Here is a 13,857-nt window from a genome sequence, read left to right on the forward strand (position 1 = left end):
AGTACGTATGCGTGAGTTGAAAGATTGAGTCAAGGAATTCTCCCACAGTGCAGTGTGAAGGGCGGAAGAGGTGGGAGGTGCGAAAGGAAAATGAAGAAACAAAGTGTAGATTTAAAGTTCCACCTTTCACAGGAGGAAAAGGAGAGGAGGGAGGGATACAGTACTTAAAGAGATAATTAAAGACAAGAATTTCTGGAATTAAAGAATGATACAAGTCACGGAACTAGACAGCGGAACAGTTCAGACCATCTAGAAGCAAATGTTGGCAAACGTGTAAGTAGGTCTCTCACATTCCGCTGGTGGGGTGTCCCCACAGCTGGTTTGGAAGGCAACTTGGCAGTGGCCATTTTTTAAAAAAATTTCTTCTCAGTATCTTCCTTAGAAAAACACTCTCAAGTGACAAGAAGGCTATAGGGTGTTCATTTCAGCCTTATTTATAACAGCAAAAAATTGTTAACAATTTAACTGTTCATTAATTAGAGAATAGCTAAGTGAACCTTAGCCATACTATGGAATATTATGTAGCAGCTAAAAAGACAGATCTCTATGTGCTACCATGAAAAGATTTCTAAGACGTTGTAAATGCAAATAGTTGCAGAATGATACAATTTAGGTTAAAGAAAGATGTAATTTATGTTTAAATATAACTATTAAGTGAACTGGGAAGCTGGGTTTCAAGCAGTGGAAGGACATGACTTGATTTTTGTTTTTAGATGATTGCTCCATCTGCAAGAAGGAGAGCAGTTAGAAGGCTATGTCAATAGACCAACAAAGAGGTGAGAAAGTACTATTTTAATTTTAATTTCTACAATATAAGTGAGATTGAGTATCTTTTCATTTGTTTATGGACCATTTGCACTTTATTTCCATGTAGAATTTTTAAAGTGACAATTACCTTCTAATCACTTCCCTGGAAAAATACTTGGGGTTTGGTTTACTCAACAAGATGTGAAACAGATCCTCAGCTTTGTCTCAGGTGGTACAAGTGCACTGGTTTAATACAGCATCAGACTGTGCATCATGTGGCGCTACTCTAATTAGAGGCTGCTGAGCCTCCAACCCTGCATCCGCTTCCTTCTCTAACCATTTTTTAAAAATAAATTTATTTATTTACTTATTTAATTTTGGCTGCGTTGGGTTGGGTCTTCGTTGCTGCATGCGGACTTTTCTCTAGTTGCGGCAAGCGGGGGCTACTCTTCATTGCGGTGTGCAGGCTTCTCATTGCAGTGGCTTCTCTTGTTGCGGAGCACGGGCTCTAGGTGCACAGGCTTCAGAAGTTGTGGCCCGTGGGCTCAGTAGTTGTGGCTTGCGGGCTCTAGAGCGCAGGCTTAGTAGTTGTGCCACATGGGCTTAGCTGCTCCGCGGATGTGGGATCTTCCTGGACCAGGGCTCGAACCCGTGTCCCCTGTATTGGCAGGCAGATTCTTAACCACTGCGCCCCCAGGGAAGTCCCTCTAACCATTCTTGAGCCACTTCATTTCTGAAAAAGTTCCATAAAAATGATGTGATGGCTTGTTCTCATTCTATGAGCAAGAGAAAAAGCTATTTACAGAAAAAAGATTTTGGGATTGGAAACCTAATTTCTGTATTTGTATTTTATGGTAGCAAAGTAGAACTGCTGCTCTGATTTCTCAGACTTAAAAAAAAAATAGTTTTTGCTCTTTTAGATCTTTAAGTTAGTCATATAATCTCTTTTATTGTTGCTATATTCTGAAGAGTTAACACTGAATACATAAGGTGTTTCAAAAGGTATATGAATATTTAATAGAAATTTAGCTCATATCTTCCAGCAAAGGAAAAAAAAATCATGTTATAACTTGAAACAGTATTTTGCAAAATACTAACTCCTTTGCATAATAAAACAGTACATTATGACTGTCTTTTAGGATAACTAATTATATACACAAAAAGTGATCCTGCCAAGGCCTTTCTATCCTACTAGATAGATTTAACCTTCTAGTGTATTCAACCTTTAACTGAGATATCTAATTTGGTACCAGACTCTGATCACAGAATATTTTAGAGGAGTGTCTGTGGAGTGTGGTAGGGTTCACTTGGCTGTAGGTGTGAGTGGGAGAGGATGTGTCCCAGAGCAGCTTAGAGCAGGCACAGTCGGTGCTGGCCTGCTGGTAAGTGTCAGACACCTAGAGCACACTGACTCACTTTTGGCTCCTGAGATTACCTCGCCCCTTCCTCCTTTTCCAGACTGATGTTGAACAAGCCACTTGGGACAAAGGGTTATAAAACTTACTCTTAATAGCATCTGGTAAGAGGTTCTTTGACCAAATATATATAAACCAGTAGTAGCCAAGTAACATCAGACAATACATTTGATCTCATTTAGCAAAAAGCATCCAATGCCAACCAGATGTGATTGTGGAAGTTTATGGAAACTTTCTAGATATTTTCACAGTAATGGAATCCAAATGGCATAGCAGTAAAAGAAAAACAACAGGGGCTCTTCAGATTATGCCGGTTTTTATAGTACTAATCATTCATTCGTTGACTCAACAAACTTTAATCAGGCATTTATCTGTGTGACCAGTTGTTCTAAGCACAGAGGATGCAGCCTATGAGATAGAAAGAAGCCTGAGTGTCTGTTCCTGTGCCATGACCTTCTCACGGGTATTATGGGCCAGTGTTTCCCAAGGTGTGACAGTTGCTTCTCTGGAGAATGTGAGATAAGTTTAGGTCTCTGTGAAAGAACATTCCCCTCCCCCACCTCCAGGTTTGATAATTGTGTTTTATTTTATTTTTAAAACTATTTTATTATGAAAATTTCACAGATACCTAAAATTAGAGACGTAATGGTGTAGGCCCATGTACTCTAGTTTCAACAGTGATCAACCTTTTGCTAATCTTGTTCTATCTCATATTTTTTCTTGAGTATGTTAAATAATAACACTTTTAAATTGTAATGAAGAGTATGTATGTTTTAATGTGCATAAGAAAAATATAGCTAGCACATCCAACCTAATACTTCACAGTGTTCTTGCTTAGGACAAAACTAAGCTATAAATTTGTTTTAAAACTGTTACACAGATAGGGCAAAGTTCAACGAGGGCGAACATGACTGACTAAAAGACACTCCCCTTCATCGATTCCTTCCCTCATTGAGGCTGGGATGGTTAGAAGTGATTCCTTCTTCTATAGGAAATGCTTAGCACCATGTGTGACACTTAATAAGCACCTACAAAAGAGAAGCTAATATTGTGTTTGGGAGCCATCTTTGATTCCACAGAACTGGTACTTGCCAACATTTATGAAGCACTTACTGTGTACAGGCACTGCGGTGGGAGATTTACATATGTTATCTCATTTCCTCTTCACAGCCGCACTCTGAGTAGATGTTATGATCTCCATTTTTGGAATTAAAAATCAAGGCTCAGAAAAATGAAGTGACTTAAGGTCACCAAGCTATTAAGTGGCAGGGCTAGGACTTGAGTTGAAAGCCTGTTTTCCTCCAAGGTCCATCATGTTTTCCACCCATTTCCCAGGACAGCCAGGGCCTACATCCCCACCTCTGGGAAACAGCTGGGGAAAGAACTAGATATGTGGAGTTTGGAGGCTTGGTGTAAACCTGATTCTTCCATTTGCTAAACTTGTAACCTTAAACATTTCATTTCACTTTTTCTGGCCCTCTGTTTCTTGTGCATACACTGAGGACAATAATACTAATTACCCAATATTCGAGCACAGAGTACAATCATTTATATGGAAATTTGACACCATGGGCACTAAATAAATGTTTGTACTGTATTCACTAACAGGGAATGTGTTCCCATGCCACTAACAGGGAATGTGATTTTGAACAATCCCCTTCCCTCTCTGGGTCTTGGTATCCTCAGCTGTAAAGATGATGGTGTAGGCCCTTAAAGTCCTGCTAGGGATAGTTGGTCCACAATTGTATTCCAGTTGAACCACAAGAAATATTAGTGACTGAAGTTAATGGAAGTAACCAGGTAAACTTCCATTCAGTGTGATTTTGTTTATAATTATGTATACGTGTCTTAGTCTGATTCCTTAGAAAGCAGAGCCAGACAATGACATGTTGCTGCTGCTTTGTTAGAAGGAGGTACAGTGCCAAGGAGCAGAGGCCAGAGACCTGAGAGACACAGGAGTGAGGCAGGGAAGGAGGGAGAGAAATTGGAGCAGGCGTAACTGAGCTGGTTGCCACCCAGTACTCCTGGTTGCTCTGTCTTAAAGAAACAGCCTCTGAAAAGCTGCATCTCAGTCTTTCTGGAGTGAAAAAAAAGAGAATGAATTTATCTACCAGTTTCCATCTCCTGTTTGGCAACACCTTGACCACGAGGTGTTCATTCCTCTGCAACTATGGGTTGTACAGTTCTGGGCTCTGGGGCAAGATCCCTTGTGTCCCACATCTCAGTGTGAACAGGGAGGCCCAGGATGAGAGGGGTGTGGCCTGGGCACGAGGCTGGGCTCTGAGAAGTGTACCTGCAAGTAGTTGGAACTGGTAGCCATGGTGGTATTTGGAACAAGAGATGGGAGGCTGAGAGGACCTGCAGTGGTGGAGGTGTGTAATACAATAACTTCTGCCCCATTGACTTTTTTTTTTTTTTTATAAATTTATTTATTTATTTTTGTCTGCATTTGGTCTTCGTTGCTGCGCGCGGGCTTTCTCTAGTTGCGGTTAGCGGGGGCTACTCTTCGTTGTGGTGCGCGGGCTTCTCATTGTGGTGGCTTCTCTTGTTGCGGAGCACGGACTCTAGGTGCGTGGGCTTCAGTAGTTGTGGCTCGTGGGCTCAGTAGTTGTGGCTCGCGGGCTCTAGAGCGCAGGCTCAGTAGTTGTGGTGCACAGGCTTGGTTGCTCCGTGGCATGTGGGATCTTCCCAGACCAGGGCTCGAACCCGTGTCCCCTGCATTGGCAGGCAGATTCTTAACCACTGCGCCACCAGGGAAGTCCTGCCCCATTGACTTTTAAACAGAATCTGAAGGGGCTTACTTATAAAATAAGGACGGTGAGGAGGAGGAAATAATTCATAGAAATATGAAAAAGAAATGACCTCAGATTATTACCTGCAAAGGGAGGATAATAATAGTACTTATCCATAAGGTTGTTGTAGTGAAAGAATGATTTCAAGAAGCTAGTATTCGTAGAGCATTTAAAATATATGTGGTATATAAAAGCCGCTATGCAGATGTTTGTTTTAAAAAAGAAAATATTTAGCCACATGAGCTTTGATGGTTTCCGTAACTAAGCATTACATTTATCTCTAAGCTTTCTAGCAGTTAAGGAAAAAGGGAAAGATGGTAGTTTTCATAATTTACATTATCTGATCAAAATGAGCCTGCTAATTCTGAAAGAGAGCCAGGAGTCTATCTGACAAGAAAACCTAAAGGGAGCTGATCCCAAGGGACATTAAAAAGCAGAATAAGTAACATTTTCAAAATGATTACTTCGGTAAGATGTGCTGAGGAATGTCTCACATGGCTAATTCATTCACTGATATTTTACCAGACACAGTATTTCTGGGAGCTAAGATAGAGAGGTTCAGATCTGTAGCCTTCTGATGTGTTACCCTGAATTAGTGGTTCTCAAGCAGGGGCAGTTTTGCCCCCCAAGGGACATTTGACAATGTCTGGTGATATTTTAGGTTGTCACAACTTGGGGATGGACGGTGGTAATGCTGCTGGTCTCCGATGGATAGAGGCCAGAGATGCTATTAATATTGCGTGGGATGTACATATACTAAAAAATCTTGCTGGTTATCTGAAATTCAAATTTAACTGGGAACCCTGTGTTTAAATTTGCTAACTGTAGCAGCTACACTTCCTACATTGCACAGGACAGCCTTCCACAACAAAGGATTATCAAGCCCCAAACGTGAATAGAACTGAAGGGGGGAAACTCTGCCCTAAATGAATATAGATCTTTGCATACTTTCCTGGAGCAAGGGAGACATAGTATGGACATTAAGATATCTTTTGTTTAAGATTAGTTAGCTGACAGTTTCAGGTCCAAACCTCTGGCCTCAGCCTAGCTTATTTATATCTGTGATGCTGACAGAAGCTTGAATCCTGTCTCCAACAAACAAGTGTCAAAGTGGACATTGCATAGGCAGCTTCTTGAACACTCCCATTGCTCTTTAAATATCTCCTCTTCGTGGCACTTGTCACCTGGTGCCTCATCTGGTTACCTGGAGAGATTTATTGCATAAGCACTCAGCTAATCTGATGTTGAACAAGGTGATTCAGGCAGGAAATAGAGCATGCAGTACTTGAGGGGATTACATTTTAGTTGCAGAAGTCATTCAAGGGAAGGATACCCTAGGAAGGCACTGGCAATCCTGTCTTCATGTAAGAGTCAGGAAAGGTTCAGGGGTTGACTGAATGACAAGCTGGGACAGAGAGCTGGGTGAAATCCATTTTCCAGAGGAGGGGCCCGTCTCTTGACTGAGCGGTGCGGGTGGGCCATGGTCAGGCTCCAGGGAGACATGGTCTTTCCACGGAGAAAGCGCAGGCAGGTGTACATCCCTGAAAGAGGATAGCAGAAAAGACTTGGTGGGAAGTCAGGATTTTAATCCCCCTCCTCTGCTTCTCTGGCGACCTATCACCAAGACTCATGTCATACTGCTTTCTTTGGTTTTATTAGACACTCCTACATGTAATAGAAGCCAAATAATTCCCCCATGGTATACATCATAAAGAAAATATTCCCTAAGTAGAGCTGGAAAGGGTCACAATTTAAACTCCCTCCTGAAAATATCAGTGAGTTTACCCCTCACCTCCACCTGCCTCCCAGGCCTGGCATGAGATAAATAAGGATTATTGGGGTCTTCAGTTGTCCAGAGGATACGCTTTGCATTCAGCAAACTACAGAAATTGCGTTACAAACCATGAAAAGGCACAGAAAGGGGAAATCAGCTGCCAGCTGCTCTCCGGCTAAATTGCTTATTTAAGAGGGTGGAAGATGCTCTCTACTCCGTGCTGGCTCACCTGTGGTTACACGAACACCTGTCATATTCTTAATCCGCATCCATCATTTTTGGCCTCTCCTTAGTCATTTCTTAGGTGTGGGGAGATGGCCTCTGCATTTCCAATTCCATGACTCAGTAAAGAAAGCTGAAAGCAGAACCATGCTTGGTATGATGTAATGTAATAACAGACGTTCACACCGGTGACCCTGATTAACCCAGAAAGGATTCAGTTACACTTACTGTTCTCTGCTCAGAGGGCAGGGAACTTTATCATCTACTTTTCAAGGCTTGCCATCAAAAAAAATTGCTGAAAGTAATATTTTTTGTGATTGAAGCGTTAGTTTCAATTTTCTGAAAAATTGACCCCCATGGTGCATTCCCTTATCGATTTGGGTTGGGAAATAAGGTACCACTGTACTTTCATAATGTGCTGCGACTCCCAAAGGTACAGGTGATTTCTCATTGGCTTCATTTTGAGTTGGAGGGTTCTTGATGACATACAGTCATTCTTTAAAAAATAAACTTTTTTTGATGGAATAATGTTAGATTTGCAGAAAAGTTGCGTACGTAGTACGGAGTTTTCCTGTGCCTCATCCTCCAGTTTCCCCTGTTATTAACATCTTACATAACCACCATACATTTGTTGCAACTGAGAAACCAACCTTGGTACATTGTATTAACTAAACTCCAGACTTTATTTGAATTTCACCACCTTTTGGATTAATGTCCTCTTTCTCTTCCAGATTCCAGTTCAGGCAACCACATTACATTTAATTGTCATATCTCCTCAGTCTCCTCTTGTCTGCGACAGTTTCCTCGTCTTTCCTTGTTTTCTGTGACTTTGACAGTCTTGAGGAGTACTTGGCAAGGTATCCCATAGAATGGGTTTGTCTTTTGTTTTTCACATGATTATAAGTTTCTGGAAAGGATACCAAAGAGGTAAAGTGCTCTTCTTGTCACATGATATCAGGGGTACATGATACTACCTGACATCTCTGGTGATAGTAAATCTTTTTGCTTGGCCAAGGTGGTGTCTGCCAGGTTTCTCCACTGTACAGTCAGTACTTATCCCTTCCCCTACTATGTCTAGCCTTAGGAACTGAGTCTAGCCTACCCTTGGGAAGGATGGGGTTAGGCTCTACCTCCTGGAGGGAGAGTATCTACTTATATTATTTGGAATTCTTGCATAAGAAAGATTTCATACAGCCATTTTAATGAGATATTTTAATAAATATATATGCCAGACTCCCAGGTTTAGCAGATGTTAACATTTTGCCAAATATGCTTCAGATCTTTATTTTAAATAGATTTAAAAAAATTGTTACAGATATGGTTGAAGTCTCCTTTGTATTTCTTCGTTAGCCCATTCTTCCTTCTTCCCTTCAGGTAACAATTAACCATGTTTTTACATATATGTGTATATCCATGAAAGGATTTTCCATATTTATGTTTCATTGTGCAACCTGCTTTTTTCATTCAACTTTCTGTTTCTGAGGTCTATCCAGGTTGAAGCAGGCATATGGGAAGGCATCTTTATCTTAACCAGTAAATTGTCTCCAAATCACTTTATAAATTGGATTATTTGTGGAAAAGTTTCCTGCAGACTGTTAATCCTCCCCATGGTGTGTGAATTTGTGGAAAGTGAAAGATACCTCCTAACCTTGGTCTTAGAAGCTGGGCTGGGGGTGGGGTGGCTTCCAGAAAGGTGAGAGGGAAAACAGGAGCTAATTACCCTTTTTGATGTTTCCTACATTCTCTTTCTACTGGCTGTCCCTCTCCTTATTCTTTCTATCTGGCTACCCCTTTCTCCAACATCTGTCTCCTGACTTCCCACCTTCCCACCTTCCCCAGTGTAGGTGAGTCTTCAGACCAAGTACCTGATAATCAGTGAGGATGACTGGAGATGGCCCCATCAGCCCTCTAGAGACAGTGCAAGGCACTATAGGACTGAAGGTAATAGGGTTTCAACACCTGAGCTCCAAACTCAAATGTCTTATGACTCAAACTCGATATGTTTCAAACTAACCTTTTCCCACAAGCTGTTCTTCCACCAGCGTTCCTAACTTCCGTAGCCATCCACTTGCCAAAGTCAGAAACCTGGGAGTTGTTCTTGACTCCTACCTTTCTCTCTCCCGCTAACTCATGCCCCAAGTCCTATTATTCTTATTTCCTAAATAACTTAATTCTTCTGTTTCTCTCTAGCTCCATGCCACCACTCTCATCCAAGTTATATTAACTCACACCCAAATTACTGCAGCACGTGCTCAGCTGGACGCCCTGCCCCCAGTCTTGCCCCCTCCAATCTCTCTTCCTTCCACTCTGCAGGCTAGAGAAATCAAGTCATATTACTCCCCCAGCTCAGCCTTCCCCATTGGCCTTAGGACAAAATCTGAGCTTCTAACAAGATTTACAAACCCCCCAAAGCTCTCTTTTGCTTATGCCTCTAGTCTCACTTCCTACCCTCTTTGCCTCAGACTTTATTGACCAGTCATAACCAGTTTCTTTCACTTTCCCAAATGCACTGTGCTCCCCGAACTCTGAGGCCTTCACACATGCTCTTCTCCCTTCCAAGGATATGCCCTAATCCAACTTTAGTCAGCTTTCAGTTTGTAGCTGAAATACTCCTTTCTGTGCAACAATAACTCTGACAAAGACTTTCTTCTTGACCAAACTTTAGACAGCCTCCTCTGAGCCCTTTTTTTGACTAGACCTTGTCCTTGGGCCCTGTCCTTAGCCTGCTGAGGCCAGTTTTCTCAAGAATCCTGCTAAGACAGGTTAGTGAGAATCCCCCCTTCCTGGATGTCTGACCACCTTTGATATCTCATCAAGTTCCTCATCCCCCACCCTTGATGTCTAAGTCCCTGGCCTGCCTTTAGCAAAAATCCTGTTAGGCCAATTTAGCAAGAATCCCTAACCCTTGAAGTGTCCTCTTAGTAATTTTCCATCCACTGACCTCCCTCACTCTGCTTGTTGGCTGTGAACCCCTATCTGTCTATACTGGCTTTGGAATTGAGCTCAGTTTTATACTGAAGTCTCTTTCCCCTACTGCAGTAGTTACTGAATAAAATCTGCCTTTACTACCTTTAACTGGTGTCTGGCTTTATTTCTTTTTAGCAAGACCCCTAGACTATGTTAGGGTTCCTATCATACCCCTCTTCTACTTCCCCTATCATGATTCTCATTATACTTGATTGTGACTTCTTCTGTAATTGTGTTTTTTAATCTCAAGTTTCCTGAGAACAAGGATTAGGTCTTGTTCACCATCGTATTCCCAGCATGGCCCAAGACTTGCATGTGTAGGACACGATCATTGTGGAATAATGGAATGAATTTTCAGAGTTGCTCACTTGCTCATATGGAACGTTCCACCGTGACAGGCAGTTTCAGGTAGTGTGATACGTTCCGGAGGTAGTGTGGTGGGCCCTCGCCATAGATGAAATGAATCTGTGTCTACTTCTGTACTGTTAGGCAACTCTTTCCTGGGTCTGGTCTGCCCTGGAGCAGAAACACTGAGCTGACTTTCTCTAGCGATGTCTCCAAGTGGAACTGGCAGCTGCCTAACTCATTCATTCACTCAGGCAGACTCTCTCATCACAAGTGCCTAAAACCCATGATTGTACATTCTATGTTTGTTTACCCATCTTTCTCTCTATTTTCTGCCTACCACAAAAAATAGACTAGACCTAAGTTAATCAAATTTAATGCTCAGGCACAAAAGATGATTAAGTTCTTTATTTAATGTAACCATTCCTTATTTTACATCTGTCTCTCTGCTTATTTATTTCATTGATGCTTGGAAGTAATTGGTTTTGATACATTTTGGCTCACTGATAAAGAGTGTAAGACACATCTTAAGTTTGATTGGGGGCTCTGTGCTATCTTGAAACAGAGATGTGGCTGATCATTTTCAAACAGAAATATCTTCATTTTCTAATCTATTTTAATAAAGTTTGGAATGTGGGCAAACAAGACGGTGATTACATTAGGTAAAAATTATCTTTTGTCAAGCAAATAGGTTAAAAGCAAAAGACTATTATTAATACTGATATGAAGAGACCAGAGGGACCACCTGTGACTTCTTCACAGACCACCAGTACTGCCCTCCGAAGGGGGGAAGGTCTCATTAAAACTCCTCTGACTCATGAGGCTGTGTCACAGTTTTGAATGTTCATGGAAAAGGGAATTCTATAACCTTCCTGGCAAACCCTTCTAGGTATTAGAAATGCTGACTCTAGGAAACCTGAGTCTATGGATTTTTCCCTTAAATTCTTCATGCTGCAGGTAAAACCTAATTCTGTTTATCTTTTTGCAGTGTAGGAGGTAACAGAAGCTTAAAGATGGTAAATTACTTGCCCATAATCTTATCTAGTAAGTGGTAGACTTAGATTTGAACCTAGGCCCGACTCTACAGCAGCCCCTCTTTTGTTCTTAGCCATTGTACTGCCTTGCCCAGTTAATGAGATGGTTCAGTAAACAAGGTCATTCAGTTCCTTAGCTAGCTTGGATTAAAGATAGTGCCTACTATTGGCCGTAAACCTGTGTGACTCCAGCTCTATGTCCAGGGCTCAGGTGATCGTGAGGCACCTCACAGGCTCCCTCTGGAAATAGTGGAGATGGATGTAGAAAACTGCTGTGCCGCGTGGCCCAGTGTGGTTCGGGAACAAGCCACAAAGCTCTGGCACTGAGCATCCCAGGCCTTTGGTGCAGTTTTACGCTTCATGTTACTCCATAAATTTAGCTCTGACATTTGAAGAGTGGTAAAGGCTAATCTGAGTTTGAGACTAGTAACTCTGTCTCAGATCCCTTGTTTATAGATGAGGATAATATAGTTCTAGTAGGATCAATGCCATATTACATGTGAAGAGGTTGGAACAGGGCCTAGCGAATAGTAAGCTCTGAATAAAGCTTAGGTATGAAAAATATATTTAAACAGTTGCTATTATTTTTGTTATTATAACAACATGAGAACAAAGTGTTTAAACACAGCCATAGCCAATTAAGCAGTGACTAGGCCCTCTGTACTGAGGTTCCTGACTGACCAGTGACTAAGCCAGTAAAAGATGGTGACCCCAGCAGCTGCTGCTACAACACATATGCTTACACAGGTGACTAGACACCTTGAGAATTCTGTGTATTCAATATAGCTCTTCCCAGAATTACATACACTCTTTGAGAAAACGTTAGTGTTTACTAATAAAAAAATACTGTATTTAACTCTTGTCCCCAAAGCCTTACTTTGTAGTACTCCTGTTTATTTACTCTTGGGTTTCTGTTTTTCATTTCAGCCCAAGATTGTTTTCATTAGTCTTATATTTATTCTTCACATTTTTAACCATCCTTTTTACTGAACTCTTATTTTTATATTCTTCTTACTGAATTCATCTTCCTTTTCTCTCTTCATTTGTGTAGTTTTATTTGTTTCATACTCTGACATTTAATCTTTCATAAACAGTTCTTACATATAGCTCATCTGTTTTTTAACACTTCTTAAAATAAAACTTAAAACCTTTGTTTAAGTGCCTAAATGCTCAAACTGCACAGGATTATTTTCTTGCTGTAAAACACCTAGAAATGCATAGAATTCTTATAGGCACTTGTCCAGCCTTTATTAGCTTCAAAATACTGAACATCTGTTTAAAAGTTATAATTGTAGAAACTCTATGTTTTACTTTAAAACATGTAACAAACAAAGCTCAGAAATGCATAACATGATTATGAAGTGTCCCCTGACATTGTTAGCAGTTCTTTAATTAACAGACATGGTCTTATGAGCTCACTAGATACTTGCGCATTCATTAGCTGGAGAGGTCCCATGAGGAACTGTTTCAGAGGAATTAGGAGGATGCACGTCTGCGTTCTCCATTGTCACCTTAGCCCACAGGTAAAGCTGATGGGGTTCCCCTTCCGCCTTATACACAGACACAAACACGCCCGCATGCCTTGGGCTATCCTGAAACTTTCTCCTTGAAGACCACATTAGATGTTCATCTTGATCAGATTTTATCTCCCCGTAAAGGAAAGGAGGGAGACTGTGTCACACAAACGTACCCACACCCGTGTCTGCAGCCGCCCCCCCGCCAACGCCGACAGCCCTGTATTTGTGAATGAGTGTACGTGCATGGACCGAGTGGGGTAGAAAATACCTAGAGGGAGTTTGTTAGGAGGAGAAACCACATGTTTCAGTTCTTCCTAACATTCTAGCTGCTGATGAATGTAAGGCCACTGTCATTCATGTCCTTATCTTTCTCTAAGCAAAAACCCTGTCATGAAAATGACAATGTGACCCGTGCAGCTGGACTCATGCAAATATAAAGAGGTTATTGAGAGGTTAGGGCCCTAATTTAGGAAGATTTAGTGGGACCTGCTTACAGGACCTTCTGGGTACCTTGCTAGCGCATACACACTAATCATGTACATCTGCCCAGGGCCAGCTGCCCACGCGGAAGGTCCTGAGTGTCCACATGGTAAGTCAACAGGTGGCTGCCACCTCCCAGGCATGTAAACGCTCTACCTCTTTTAGCTGCTTCTTCTGGCTGCTGGTAGCAGGAAGTCGCTGCATTAATGCAGATGCACCCTAAGTGTCAAGGTTGGAGAAATAACAAGTATCAGAAAGTGAAGGGTTTTTCAGAGATTTAAAGTTCCTATATGAACTAACGTTGAATTTGTAGGAAATTTTGCTTTGGAGATTGAGGTAAAGAGAGTCTGATTTCTGAAGTCTAACTATGACTCAGCAAACCACCACAGGCACCAGATATCAGAGGAATGCACCCCTCGCTCTTTGTCAAGGCCGCAGTTGGAAACAGCTGCTCGGTGCAAATTTATCTGGATGATCACAGCATCAGAAAGAGACCCAGGTTTATGTCAGGACCTGGGCCAGAGACCAGCGAGACTTTTTTCTAGGAAATGGCTGCAGCGCCAG

At 41.7% G+C, this 13,857-nt stretch overlaps 1 long non-coding RNA gene across 1 annotated transcript in view; it reads left to right on the forward strand.

The window, feature by feature from the left end:
• Positions 1-10: 10 nt before the first annotated feature.
• Positions 11-13,857, forward strand: part of LOC309657865 — an 83,361-nt gene continuing 69,514 nt past the window's right edge. Inside the window, exon 1 of the long non-coding RNA XR_014261932.1 lies at positions 11-776. This is a non-coding gene — a long non-coding RNA (uncharacterized lncRNA). The remainder of the gene's footprint in view (positions 777-13,857) is intronic.

Source organism: Balaenoptera physalus (assembly GCF_965194825.1).
Source record: "Balaenoptera physalus genome assembly, chromosome: 3".
NCBI classification, from domain to species: Eukaryota; Metazoa; Chordata; class Mammalia; order Artiodactyla; family Balaenopteridae; genus Balaenoptera; species Balaenoptera physalus.